This window comes from Colius striatus, chromosome 8, assembly GCF_028858725.1.
Source record: "Colius striatus isolate bColStr4 chromosome 8, bColStr4.1.hap1, whole genome shotgun sequence".
NCBI classification, from domain to species: domain Eukaryota; kingdom Metazoa; phylum Chordata; class Aves; order Coliiformes; family Coliidae; genus Colius; species Colius striatus.
In genome coordinates, this window is record NC_084766.1 from 27856755 (window position 1) to 27872014 (window position 15260).

General features: G+C 38.9%; 1 protein-coding gene across 2 annotated transcripts in view; it reads right to left on the reverse strand.

Annotated features, from left to right (window-relative positions):
• Nucleotides 1-15260, reverse strand: part of LOC104550109 (VPS10 domain-containing receptor SorCS1) — a 297789-nt gene that overhangs the window by 218495 nt on the left and 64034 nt on the right. The window lies entirely within an intron of this gene.

Below are 15260 nucleotides of genomic sequence, written 5' to 3' on the forward strand. Positions count from 1 at the left end.
ACATAAAAGTGAAAAATTAGCATGCAATGAATAATGTATTTAGCACTTTACAGTTGCTTAAACAAATCACTTTCATGAAAGCAACATGTATTCAAGTAATAAATCACTGTTTAGCACTCTGTCACAAGCAAAAGATTCTACTTGACAGAATTATTGAGTGATGTTGTACAGTCAAAAGGCAACTATAATGGAGATAAGGATGATATCCTTGAATATTAGATTGCCTCTCTCACCCCTCGAAGAAACTGAAAACTTTCATCCTGGGACAGCAAGGGTGATGATAATTTTGCCCATAAGTATCTTTCATCTTTAGGTCTCAAAGTTAAGGATAAAGGATTAAGTTTGTGGGTCTTCACAGAATCACAGAATGGTCTAACAGACCTTTAGACATCATCCAGTCCAACCCCTCCTTGTAGAAGCAGGTTCACCTAGATCAGGTCGCATAGGAACGTGTCCAGGCAGGTCTTGAAGACCTCCAAGGAAGGAGACTCCACACCCTCCCCGGGCAGCCTGTGCCAGGGCTCTGTCACCCTCACAGTGAAGTAACAGTGCCCTTAAAATCGTTAAAAAAAACCCAACAACAAAAAAAAACAGTAAATAACAGTGCCCTCAAAACACAATTGATCACTCCTAACAACAGCTCTGTAATGTAAGTTGGTTTTATTGCACATACCAAGTATGCAGAGTTTAAGAGAGTTTGTTTTGACGGCAGAGGGAACACTTACCCTGATTAATCACTGGGTCTTTAGCCTTGAACTCATTCTTTCCTGCCCTCTAATGTGTGAAGAGATGGACTTCATAAGGTTCTGACATGCTCTAACTTTAAATGACAACTTGCAGCTTGTCTAGCTCTAAGAGCGTGAGTCAAATTCAAGCTTTCTCTTTCCATTCCTATAATCCTAATGGCTTTTTGCTTCAACACAGATGGGAACATATACTTTTTCAACTGATCTTCAGTCAGGTATGAACAACACTATACTGACAGATAAGGTAATTTCCCAGAATCAGAGAAAACAATCTTGGGGCAAAGATGATGTTTCTTCTGCACAGAAGACACGTTTTTTTCCAAATACTTGTTCTCCCCAAAACACTCTTCTAGTACTCCCTACACAACTTACACTAACAAATGACAATAAAATGCATCAGTCTGTAGACAAATGTGGTATGTCTCATCTTATGGAAACCTTTTGTTAGTAGAGTTAAATTAAAGATTAATTTGGCTCAGGCCTCCAATTTATAAAGTGCCTTATGAGATTTCTGGCTGCCAACAAGAAAAGATGCAAAATCAAGTCCTTGTCTTCTTGGCTTCTCTCAAATCAGCAGAAATCTCAGGGTCAAATTCAGCACAACACTTACTTTAGTTTGTGTTAATCACATGAACACCACCACAAAGCAAGAATTTAATGCACTTGTTTTGTCACAAACAAATGAGACAAATCATCCATTCAGTTTGCGCTCACTGGTCACCAGAGTCAAGTAAGTAGGATGACTTAGAGTGAAATAGGGCTTTCTAGCATTTTATGAACAAAACCACTACTTCATACAGAAAGAGACAGGGCAAATGGTAAGGACAACTAACCTTAACTAATTGGATGTCTTTATTACAGAAAATTAGATGACCCCACAACTCCAGAGCAGTGAGACCAGTCTCAAAAGGACACATTTCAACCATCACTTGGTATATTTTGCCATCTGAAATTTGTCTGATTATACAGGAAAAGTTATTCAGTTCCTTGCATTCTTTCACCCACTCCAGCTGCAACAAAATATGCCAGCAGCAGCTGTTTGTAATAAGCTGAAAGGCATCTTGAGACCAATTGTAATGCAAAGGTCATATTTTCCAAGTTGTTTATAGACAGTAATTTGTAAGGTTGTAATGTCATATGTTGTCAATAATTCAAGGTGGGAAATTGAAACAGTTAATAAGTCATCAATTCTTCACTTTCCCACCTTATCTCTTTCTCCCCTAAGAGCTGTTAAAATACATTTCATCTAAGCCTATTCCTTGAACCTCTGACTCAAAGGTTTCATTTGTTTACGGAAAGAAACTTAGGACAAGAAGATGTAACTAAGCCCATAACAGGCACCCAGGGATCATAACAGATATAAAGTGCACATTTCAGACTTGGGATATAAATTCCTGTTAAAGGTCTATTCTCATTGGGGCTCTACATTCTGTAGAGCAGGTTGATGCTGTCAGAATGAAAACTGTTGTATTTTAGCAAAGAGAGGACTTATTCAAACACAAATTGTTAAAGGAAGCAAGATATATTCAAAGATCCTTCCCCCAGTTCTTTGGGGAAAAATAACAAACAAAAAAAAAACATCAAAAAAACCCCTATCTGTCATTAAAACATGAATTACAGATTGTTTCTTTTCCTTCCAATCCCCCATCCAATTTACAGCCACCAGTTAAAGATGAACCAACTCCCATTGGTGTCATCTCTAACCGTCAGCCAGGCCAACCCTAGTAACAGGCACAAGCGTTACTATAACAATGTATGAACTCTGTAGTTTGGAAAGCTGCATCCACTGAGTGGGGCCTCTTGCTACTTTCCCACCGAGGATCCTACACATGAAAGTAGTGCTGGAAAAAGGACTCTCTGGGAAACCGATGCAAACTTCTTCAAGAGGCAGATCACACAAACTATAAAATGGAGCTGCATGGTCATATCCCCATAGAAAGACAAAAACTGTGTCTATTATGGCAAAATAACACAAGTGTCCGTGGTCACACAGTGCAATTCATAGTCCATCATCACAGTATTGTGATGGGGAGACATATCTACCTGACTGAGGAAGCTTCCTCAAGAGAAAATTGTCAGGTGGAGGGAAAAAGGGGGAGATATAAGATTTGGTGGAAGAGGTGGAGGTTTTCCACCAAGAATCAAGGGCTATGAACTGCACTCTGAGGACTCTGAGCAAGACATGGAAGGATGGGGGAGATAAGAGGATAAAAATAATGCAGGCTTTGTAGTTACAAGACATTCTCATCTGAGGTTCTTCCTCTCTGTCAGGAAAAGAACTTGCTAGATTTTACCAGCCTCCTAGTTATAAAATAAAAAGAAAGGCACATACCTACTTCCTATAGAGGGTTCATCTCTCAAAATTAAGGGACAGGATGGTAACTTGCACTTCAGATCTCCTCTTTTCCCCAACACGTTTTTATCAGGAAGATCACTTAAAAAGAGGGGGAAGTCAAAGTGCATTACAAACCAATGCACAAAAACGCTATTAACCCACTAAAATGTGTGACTAAGATCCTATTATCTGAAGGATAACAAATCTATGCTCTCTTCTGCCTATATCCTCAAGGCTTTAGCAAAAAGTGTAAAAGAAACACAGTAGTCCCAAGTGAGTGGTGACCTTCACCTTCATTTCTCCTTCTCCTCCTCATTCACTGTGAAGCAGAATCTAGAGATGTTCTCATTTCACTTTATATAAACTACTTAAGTTTGGGGTTTTCCTGTGGTCTTTTTAGAGTGAAAAAAAAAAAGGCACGTCAGTTCCTGACTTCCTCTCTCAGCAAAGAGCAAAACCAAGAACAAAAGGCTACTGGGTGATGCTCATTACCAGAATCGTAGCACCCAAATCACTGATTTTTTAATGACATCTGACCAGCACTGTCTTCCAGATGGAACAATGATGATTAAAACCTTCTTGTAGAATCAGATGTCCTTTTGGATTTCCAGACATGACAAGAAACAGTATCAGTTTGCCCATTTCCACTAGTGAGAGTGTCTTTGGTCTCTAAAATGAGTAAGCTCTTTTTTAGAGCTCTTCTGAAAAGCTGAATCTCTGTGATACAAATGTTTTAGATTGAAAATGTTGGGGTCTGAGGATTTCTGGGTGTTATTCCACACTATGTTAACATCAAACCAGTTCCTTCCTACAAATACACAGGTATTGATCCCCATGTTCAATGAGCAAGATTCATCCTTCAAAGTCTCACAAGGGATCCAGACACTTGAAGCTCTGACAAGTTACAGATAATCTGGGAGCAATAGAGCATTGGTTTAGAGATTTAATTTCAGAAGCACTCAGCAGCTTGAAAATTATTTCTCTAATCTTAGATACTCCTTTCCTACAAAAGAAACACTTTATTTCTGAATGCAAAGGTACAGCCAAGTAAGCATCTCTCCCATTTACAACAGATCTCTGATTTTCCAACATTCCATTCCCAAATTCACTGATTTTTCCACTCAACTTTATTGAACTTTGTCCTATAGCAAACCAATTTGCCCTTGGCCTCAGTTAAGAAGGGGTTTGAGAGATCTGAATTTTACCCTAAGTCAAACATTGCTTCCACCTCCAAGCCATTACCCACTCAAAAACATTAGAGAAATATCATGTATCCATTTACTATAGCAGAGAATCCTCCCGAATTATTCCTAACAAACTTTGGGTTCTGTCACCAGTTTGCTGACCCATCTACCAAACTAATTTGTCTTACACTTAGAGTCAGTAGTTTATCAAGATAGAGGTATGGAATGAAGCTTTATATTCCATTCTCTTTGACTTATATTTTACATTTGACATGTGTGCCTTCAGGGAAGCACATACAGATTTTTCCCCACCATCTCTTCCACTTGCTGAACATCTTTCTCAGGGAGAATGGTATTTCTGCATTTCTGCCTTTGAGCTACTCAAGCAACTGAATAAATAGGTCTTATGAAAGAAAAATATTCTCTTCATGTCACCTACCACCTTTATCTTTCAGCTGTCTGTTCCATAAAGCCTAGGAGAGAAAGTTGATTACTAGCCTTTACTCTTGGCTTGCTGTTAATCAAGTAACTCAAGGTTGTACCACAAGCACCACTAGCAGTGTATATGCCTCAAAGAGATTAAAGAGGCAGAAGATAAACCAGCATCACTCTAACTTTCCAGTGGAGCACTGATAATTTCCACCAGTGGGGTAGATCATTTAGGGAAGGCAAGACACTGAGAAATTCTTACAATGATAATGCACTTAGCCAGTGGAAAGCAGAATAATATAATGAATTATTTCTTCCAATTTCCTTTACTGAAAGATTCACCTGACTAAGAAACACAATTGGGAAAGCCCACAAGAAAGAGATGACATGCCCAAGGGCTGCAACACTTCTGCCCTACAAACTGCACTAAGCCCAGGAGTCCCAAAAGAGGTTGCTAAAGCTGTAGGAAGGTCAGCTCTCCAAGGGCTTTCCCTACTCGGTTTTTTCCATTGCAGAGAAAGTTTAATGCATATATCTGAAAGCTACTCCCTCAAATTGAAACAAAGAAAGCAAGCCTGCTAGTAGTGAACTTAGTAGAATTCAATTTTTCAGAAAAATCACTTCCTAACTTGCAGAGACAACACTGATTCTACTCACATCATGCTTACAGAAAACACATACCTGATAGTGGAGGGTGTCTGGGGAAGCGACACTGTATGTTACCTTCACTGTGAAAAGCTCTCTCAATTTTATAATGAATTTCACAATATCTCCTGTAATAGAGTTGCCTGATGTTACAGCACGAGCTTATACGCAATTCTATGCAATTACAAAAACTCCAATTTGCTTTCCTATTTGTGTTAAAAAGCTAGTAACTATACCTTAAAAAAAATAACATCTCATGAAGCAAGCATACACATCTTTCATCTAGAAAGTGTCTCATGAAAAGCTGTAATTATGGGGGGTTTTTTGAATAGGGAAGATGCAATACCAAGACCCATCATTACTCAAGAGTGGCCTCTCCCTCTCCTGAGGTAAGTTACAGCCAGTATGAAAAGGTATCAGCTCTACAGATTTACTTGTGACAACCCATAATAAAATTCAGCTCTAAGTAATGCGCTTCCTATCATTTTAAAAGGGATTATCACTGCACAAACGCATCTAAAGATTAAAGACTACTCATCTATAACTGACATGCCTTTAAACCAGTAAAATCTTCCCATAACAACTGTCTTAACCTTGTTCTTTTTAAGCCAGTTTCTTCTTCAATAGAAAAAAAAAAAAAGAATATTAAGCATTTTCAAAGATGATTAAAGCAAAACCAGGCTGAAAAAGAAAATGTCACATTGTTTCCCAAAGAAAGAACTTGGATCCTTGGGCTTTAATTTCATTCACAGAGAAAACATGTTATTTAGTGTTAACTCCATGTTAAATTCTAGCCCAGGTTGAAAAGGTGCAGCAAATACCAACACAAAATAAACCAGAACATTCTGCTTGAGAAGAAACAGATGAAGAGGCAATAATTCTGGTTCACCAATACTGATCTCACTAGGAGCAGGCAGATTCCCTGGAGTCAGACTTTTTTGTTGCTTGCTTCCACATAGTTTTCCCTATTCCTTTCACCCTCTGGATGCAGCAAGCAAAGGAACTGCTCGTGTCAAACTAGGACAGTGACAAGGAACTGTACACCTGGCAAAAGGAATGGCACAAAGTGAATGCAATCCTTGCCATTAGCTGCCCAAAGCAGAGCTCAGCCATGCCAGCTCCAGCAGTACTAGAAATATGGGATGGTACAAACAGCAGCCTAATGCCATTGCACCCAAGAAAGCCCCAGTTATCACCTCAAAGCCTCTGCAAATCCCTGTCATGCTCCTCCAAAGAGGGCCAGTTCCTGAAAGAACTGCCAGCTAAGAGAGCTGCAATACACTGATGTTTGTCTTCACTCTTGTTCAACAGGAAGCATTACAATGCCAACATTATTCTCTGTGAAGTTCCACAAGCTGGAGTTAACTCAAGGAAATCCCTTTCTGAAGGATGTGTGCAAAAAGTCAGGAGGGAACAGAGCAACTCCTGGTTGAACAATACTGACTGTTCCAGAGAAAACCTCTGAAATTCCACTGTTATTTCCAGTCACTATCCTGGGACTTCTGAAACCACATTCTGCCTCAGCAAAGTGGTGTTCCCACTGAGATCATCTGCACCAAAGGATAAGTTATTGTGGAAAAGGCCACTTTAAGTAAATAAAGCACAACAGATTTTCATTGCAGCTTCTGCAGATGAGGCAATCACGGTCAATTTCCACACCTAATTACCCAGCTTGCACTGGCAATTACACTAATTCCATGCACTAATTAGGCATGGCACTGCACACGTAGTTGTTTATGCAGTGATCTGCATTTTCAGGAGGTTTTTTGTTGGGTTTGGGGGTTTTTTTTTCCCCAATCTGGCCTTAAGCTTCTAGTGACTGATACTAAAAGACTGGTAGGCAGGAAAGGTAATGAATCATGGGCTTTGTGGACATGTGTTCTCATTTCATAGAGATAATGCTGTTTTGCTGGAGAACACATCCACCTTCTTTTTCACTTATTGAGGAAAACAAAAAAGAAGGGTGTATAGACAGTATTAGGATCTAGCTTTATGGTGACAAGCACTTTGCATTAGTGCAAGAGCAAGTTGCTGCATTCTAGATGACTAGCAAAGATAATACTTCAGCCTCTCCTTCCATATGTACAACCAAAAAATCACAGTAAAGAGTTTAGTAACTTTTTAGATTGTTTGGAGTGGGTTTTTTTGGAAGGAAGGGGCAGAAGATCAACTTGGCATGAAACAAAAATCTGTATCTCACATCTAATGACAGTCTCGCTACTCACAAGAAATAGAAAAAAGTTTTACTCACTGTGCTTTGCCCTTCAAAAAACTCTTTCCTATATTACTTGGTAGAAAATAATAGAAGATAAATAGAGGAGAATGGAGTAGGAAGCGGAAGGAAAGCCCCCAAAGGACAACTAAAATCAAGACACATACTACTTCTGAATTTTGATGGAAAAATAGCAGTGAAAAACATTTTTCTCGGTTTAGCTTGAGCTCTAATCTAGGGTCTCAGATATGTTTACCTTCCTGCTTACCTACCTAAACTGACCAGCAATGGGACCTCTGCATGGACAGGGGTCCTCAAGGAAACACTTAACAGCCATATTGATTATGTTGGTCAAGTCTGGTGGAGGGAAAGCAGTGCCATTTCCATCAAAGTTGGGAAAGCCCCTGTCTTGTCACCAATCATATGTGTCTAGAGAGTACTTTACCAGTCCAATATATGAACATGTTTACATATGGAAAGGATTTTCAGTATAGACTTACAGCCTCAGTTATGCAAGTACCCTATCAGTAGTCTCTAGATTGAGGGCAACAGCTCTGCAATTAAATAAAATACTTTTTACTTATTAAACAAAATGCCACATTAAATTTCTTTTTTCTTCTTAAGTAAATAGACTATTATGACTGTAGGTTCTTAAATTGCTTTTAAATGCTGATGATTTGGCTAGAATAGAAATAAGCAATCAAAACTCCCTTCAAGTGCAGTGTTCAGGCTCAAATGAACTTGTCTGTTTTTGCATTAAAAAGGCACGGACTCATTCACTATTCCCAAAGAAAATAAAATTGAATTATTCAACAGCTCTAAAAATCTCCAAACAGCTGTTTTCTCCACTTATCCATTTTCTTTGAGCTGTTCTAGCCTTCCCTTCTCCCCCTCCAGATAAAAACCCAAACCAACAAAACATGAAAACACAGAGCAAAATCCCCTGCAGCAAGGGGTTCACAATCAGTTTTCCTGTGAGCTGTTTCATTCTTAACACTTCAAACAGTCATCTGTTCCAAGGTATCATTAGCTATTGCAACAATGACAGTAACAGATATGCAAGCCCTCAGTAGAATTTCAGTTCCTGGTTCTCACTGGTGTTTTGTTGAATTAGGCAACTCAAACCATTTGTGACTGGGGGATTGAGTTTTTACACTTTGTCTTAATATGTTAAGTCAGAGGAGATGGTTTGGTTTTTTTCCACTTTCTACTTACAGCACAAGCAATGTCACTTGATGCAGAGTACTGAAGAAACAAAGCAAACTACATGAAAAAAAAAGTTTCACCTTTTATCGGTGTTTTTTCCTGTCCAAAGCTAGCTGTGCAAGCTTGTCATTTGCACTTAGGAGTCACCTTCTATTGGAAGCTGTTGTGTGTCTTTCTAAGGGAATAAAGGAATTAAGTCCCAGAAATTTGTTTCTCAAAGAAGAAGTATATTACAAAAAAATAAAATCAAACCTAGTCAAATAGCCTTTCTTCTCTCTGAAGGGATATAGCTTTAGGTATCTGGAAACAAAAGGATGAAGACATCTATGTGAAAAAATAAAGTGAACAAGAACTCAGCACATCTCCTAGGTGCCTTTGAACTCTTCAGGCATCACGCAAATGGTAAGATGAGGAGTTTCTAAGTGCTGGTGTTCATGGAAAACAGGGGGCAGCAACATCAAACAGAAAATTAAACTGTATTTGTGGACTGTTTCTTTGTGTTTCATTCCATGATATTTTCACCAGCTATAACACTGACATTTATTAGCTCTTGGTCTATAAAGCAGACACAAGACTTATCACAGTCCTAAAATCAGATATCAAAAGTAATTTTTCTCCCTCGTTTAGACTAAAATCATCTCTGAATCTGTATAGCAGTGACAGAGCCTCTGCTGCTTCAAAAAGCAAGTTTTGAGAATGCAACCATAGGAAGCAAACTATCATCACATCAGCAGCATCATTCACAGGGCTAATGGAGTAACACAAAACAAGAATGCTAGTCATTTTGGTCTCACTTTTAGACAACCTTAGTCAAAATCCTAAGCAATGAAAATAAAAATCAGTCATACAAAAAAAAAAAAAAATCAATGATCAGCACTACAAGCTTTCACTTCAAATCCCCAGTTTCTGTCATCCTCTCCAAATTGCCTGAGTCCCATCATTTGCACATTAATACAGATAGATTAATTATGTCCATTAGCCAGCAAAGCATTATGAATCTCATGTGGAAGATTCTGATGGATCCTTAGTTTGAAATGCAGGAGTGGTTAAAATACAAGCCTATGGTTCTCAGAAGGGGACTTATACTTGATAGTCTCAGGGAAAGACAGATGTGTCTGTATCATCTTTATGGCCAAATATATTTTTCATGTGCACATTAGCAGTGCTTGAGTTCTACTTCATAAACTGTAATCTCACCTGCACCGACCAGTCAAAAGTCTCCTATAACCTTTGGCTGTTTCATGTAATGTGGAAATGGTGCTCTTTTGGGGTGCTGCCTCCATGAAAAGACACAGGAGGGGATACCGTAGAGTAGAGCTGAGCCTGTTCAGCTCACTGCTTATAATACAGACATTTATCTGCCATCTGCCCTCGGTTTTCTTTTAGACACCACAGTGCAAAGCAGCACATTATCTAACTGCCCATAGTTATTTGGCATAATTGACTTGCCCGTGGTAAACAGCTTGGAAGCTTCACTGTGAACTGGGAATCTCAGGCCAGATGTTCCAATTCCCTGCCTTACAGCTGAACCATTCCCCAGGCCTCACACAAGAAAACTACACTTCTGTAGTTACATAGCTCTATTGAACAGGTGTCTTAGTAACCAGCTTTTATTTTCTGAGCATCTGTTTCTTTGCAAGCTACACCTTACCTACTAATGTTATTGTTATTGCCTTTGCCAGAAGAGAAGCAACACAGTTCTTAAGAGCTTTATGCAAATAATCCTGAAGTTTTTCATAAGAATTGAAATAGACAGATTTCTAGTAAATTTAATGTGGTGCTATGTATATAAGTTAGTTTAAAATCTCATGCAATTTCAGAACTATTTCCTCTGGACTGAGTCATTGCAAGCACTACACAGAAAGTAGCTGCATAGACAAAATCTGATATTAAATTATTGCTATTTGTTAAAGTACAAGTCAGCTTTTATGATTTTTTTCTTTCAGTTTCTGATACTTTCAGGTTCATGTTTATCACAGAACAAGATTGATGTCTTTAATAATTCCTTAAACTGTATTCCACTGTGCAAGTTTTATAAATGCTGTTATAAATGGTAATTTAAATAAATTGTTTCCAAACTAGGCACAAATCCCTACGAGTTGCTTGTTTTGATTTGGAACAAGAATTAAATACCACACACAACTTCACTTAAAACAAGCAGCCAAGACCCGGTGGGACGCTATAACCAAGGAGCAGTCATACAACCAAACCCTGCTGTGCTTTCGGGGAAACCACAAGGAAGTATTTTGTAGCACTCAGAAAAAGACAACAGATCCATAAACCAGTGAGAGTCTAAAGCAAGCACAAGATCACATCATACAAAAAGAAACCTAAACAGGTCATGGACATAGAAAAAAAAATTAGTCAAGCCGTTATAAACTAATTGCCTTTTCCCTAATATAGCATCAAGCTGGGACACCAAATGACAACCAGTATTTACATCAACACCTTCTTTTAAGCTGTAAGAATGGACCGCTCATCTCTGGGAAATTTTCACACACTACATCTCAACACATACTCTTCAGCTTCTTGTTCTGGCAACTTTCTTCCTTTGCACACACACAATTATTTACAGAAATTTGCACAAAGTCACAGAAAGTGCTTTTATCTGCAGGCAAAAATATGTTATTCAAAATGGCAGTGTTTCACAGAAACAGCACTAACAACTGCTTTAGCAACAGAGGTGGGAATTAACATTGAGATGGAAGAATGACAGGAGAATTACCCAAGTATTCCCCAAGGAGAAAGTGGGAAAAATCTGTGCTGACTGGATTTGGCACATAACACTATACAAAAAGGATCATTCAGGTTCTCAAAGCCCATGAAATTCCTTAGTCTGAAACCACTGTGGCATGAAGGTGATCAGGGGAAGGTGAAGGGATGAGACAAACACACACCATGGTACTGGGATGATTGCCTCCATATGGTTTCTATCTCACCACTGTACAGCGAGCCAACACTTGCTTGTCTGGTTACCTCCGGTATTTCTAAGCTAGTACTGCCTTAGAGATGTATTCCATAGGACTCTGAACTGGGCTGTAAGTACAAACTGGCAATTTTTTCATTGATAATGGGGTTTTTTTGACTTAACATGCGGTGACAAGAAGTTAGCAGGTCAAGGGAGCTTCTTCTCCCCCTCTACTCTGCCCTGGTGATGGCTCATCTGGAGTCCTGTGTCCAGTTCTGGGCTTCTCAGCTCAAGAGGGACAGGGAACTGCTGGAGAGAGTCCAGAGCAGGGCCACCAAGATGATCAGGGGAACGGAACATCTTTCATACGAGGAAAGGCTGCGGAAACTGGGGCTGTTTAGTCTGGAGAAGAGGAGACTGAGGGGGAAACTTATTAACATTTACAAATATCTAAAGGGTGGGTGTCAGGAGGTTGGAACATCCCTTTTTTCTATTGTATCTAGCAACAGGACAAGGGGTAATGGAATGAAGCTGGAACACAAAAAGTTCCACTTAAATATAAGAAAAAGCTATTTCACTGTGAGGGTGACAGCAGTGGCACAGGCTGCCCAGAGGGGTTGTGGAGTCTCCTTCCTTGGAGGTCTTCAAGACCTGCCTGGACATGTTCCTATGTGACCTGATCTAGGTGAACCTGCTTCTGCAGGGAGTTGGACTAGATGATCTCTAAAGGTCCCTTCCAACTCTTACCATTCTATGATTTCATTAATCTATTTTCAGTTAACTTAAATAATATAGAAGAGATTCCATGTAAATAGCAGTGTTGGGTTTTTTTCTTTTTGTAATAAAAATGACTACTTTGGCTTAAGATCTAGTTCAGTTTTGCTAATTAATACCTTGATGATGAACACTTCACACTGAGTCTGGTGAGTAAAGCTTGAACAAAAGAATTTAACTGGTTATCAAGTCTTCTGAGGGAAGGACATTGCAGCCTTTAAAAGTCCCTAAATTGTCTGTCAGTCAGCCTATAAAACGCCCTTGTTATTTGCCTTTAATTTAACTAAACAAAAATATCAGTCACCCATGCAGCTGCACCTCTACATGGAACTGCCTTAAAACACAAACACACACAAAAAACCCAAAACACACACCACACCATAAAACCCAGACAACTTTCACAGGTTCCCGTGGGTTCTCCCAGCAACTCTCTAATCTTTTCAAGGAAAAAAATTATTCTAATAATTAGAACTACTTAACAGGTTTTGGTTTTAAAGTTTAGTATGCCTTGAAAAGAACTTGGGGGATAAAAGTCTGGCCCTAGCTTTGGACTTCAGAGCTTAATTTGCAGTAAAATTGCAGTTTAAAAAGACTAGCTGTTGGATATGGATAACACAAACCACATACAGAAGCACTTCAGGTTCCTTGAGCAGGAGTAGTTTATTTATCTATCAATGACATATTTGCAACCATACAGGATGCTGCACAAGATATTACACTGGACATACATAACATGGAAGTTTATTTCCCTGAATTCTATACAAGTTTATAGCAAACATTGGAAGAAAACTTTGAGAAAAATAAATAAGCAAGTTTGTCAGATTTCCTCAGCCTTGACACTACAAGAAGTAGTTTGAATGTTTGAAATCTGTAAGGTCATATTATCAAGGAGAGAAAGGAGGAAAAGCAGCAACTGGTACATGAAAGCATTAGATCACTGTAGGATTACAATGAAGTTATCTCTGCGATGTAGCACAGCACTGCCAGAAGTAATTAGTAGTCTATCTGGAAGATGTGTATTACCAGTAAGAGATCTGTGATTACTTTTAGTTGGGCTAATGAAAGACCTGTGCTTATCCTTATTCCAATTCATTCCTATTCTCTTCTATCTGGCTTTATCAGTATTGGGATTAACAGTAGTAATAGGGCTGTGGGCATATTTACACATTGTAATTAAGTGCTGGGGGAAGACGGAAGGGAGCTCTTTAAGATCATTTATTAAAATGAAGGCATGCTGCTAATCAGAGTCAAAATTCAGGGAGAAGTTATTAGAAAACAAAAACCCACTCCAGGATGAGAAAACAAGAGTTCTCTGGAGCCCTCCTCGGGTAGATGAATTAAGCAGGATTTACTGACAGCATCAAAGGGATTCTATAGAAAATGCTACAGTACTCATCTGAAAAATCTGTGTTATAGTTAAGGCTAGCTCAAAAACTCAGTGTTTTAAGCTGGGGAGCAGTAATTGCCTGGTAGACTCTACACATGATATCAATGAAAGGTGAAGATCTTGGCCATTATGGCCTTGATTCAGAAAAGCACTTAAACACATTCTTTACATTGAATATCTCCTTGATATCATCCCAATCTGACAAGCTGCATAAAAATATGCTTAATTCCAAGGGCAATTTCCTTTGCACTGACAAGATTTAAGCCTCTGCTGCTAAAACTGAGCATTGCTGGTTGTAGGGCAGCATTGCCTATGCAGGACTGCTGTCAGTGCGCCCCTCACACCCAGAATCTTTGCTCGATGCCGTAAGGCAACTCATTCGCTGCAACATGTTTTTCACCAAGATCTTGCTCTTGAGCAGATTTGCATAAATTCACTTTCCAGCAAACATTCTGAAGGCTGAAGCATTTTATTAGGTTTCAGTGGATTTATGTAATTGATAGAAAATAGTTTGGCAGAGATTACAGATGGTACAGAAATGCAACTGAAATATCCTCTAGCCACTACACCAAGAAATGCCTTAAATATTTGTTACATACCTATTGATATGAATTTTAGTGTGTCTACTGACATGATTTACATCATCTTCCACTTACTAACATACTGTAAAATAAGCATTCGAAGCTGAATCTGGATTTCGGTTTCCTTCAATGACCTAGCACTGAAGTCAATCACATAACCGGATTTTTCAGTCTCCTATAGCCACAAGGTTTCAAGTAAGCTATGTTCAGTATCCTAACGATGCCTTCTCTCCAAAGGCTTTCCTCGAGGGACAATATTTTTACCCCCTCCCATTAAAAAACACCATGAGCCTTCTGCCTTATTTAACTTCTTGCTTTCTACAGAGCAGTTACATTTTAGTAACAAAGCCAGTACCCACTGCAATAATGCTTTAAAAGTCTTTAGTGATTAATTGCATTTAATATAAGTGACAAGGAACTTTATTCTTAAGTCTACATCTTACTACCCTTTATGCTGCAGCCAACCTTTGCCACATGCACACACACAAGCCAAAACCCAGAAATAACTGTACTCAGCAACAGAGCTACAAACCTCATCAGGGAAACCAAGTACATTATAAACATTAATTAATTTCAGCCACATGCCCTCCTCTGTGAAGTGGGTAATTACTATCTCCATTTAGCACAAGTGGAGAAACTAACGGAGAATTATTTGCCCAGGTTAAACAAGGTGTATGGCACAGAACAGAGCACTCAACTTCAACCCAGCCATACTTCTCTTCATATAACCCACATAATTAAAATATTTCAATCCACTATGCAAATTACGAGAAGTCAATATGGTGAAAAGCAAAGCTACACTTTCTTCCTCAAACATAAATAACAGGTCCATCTTCTCACTTGCCTACTTTTA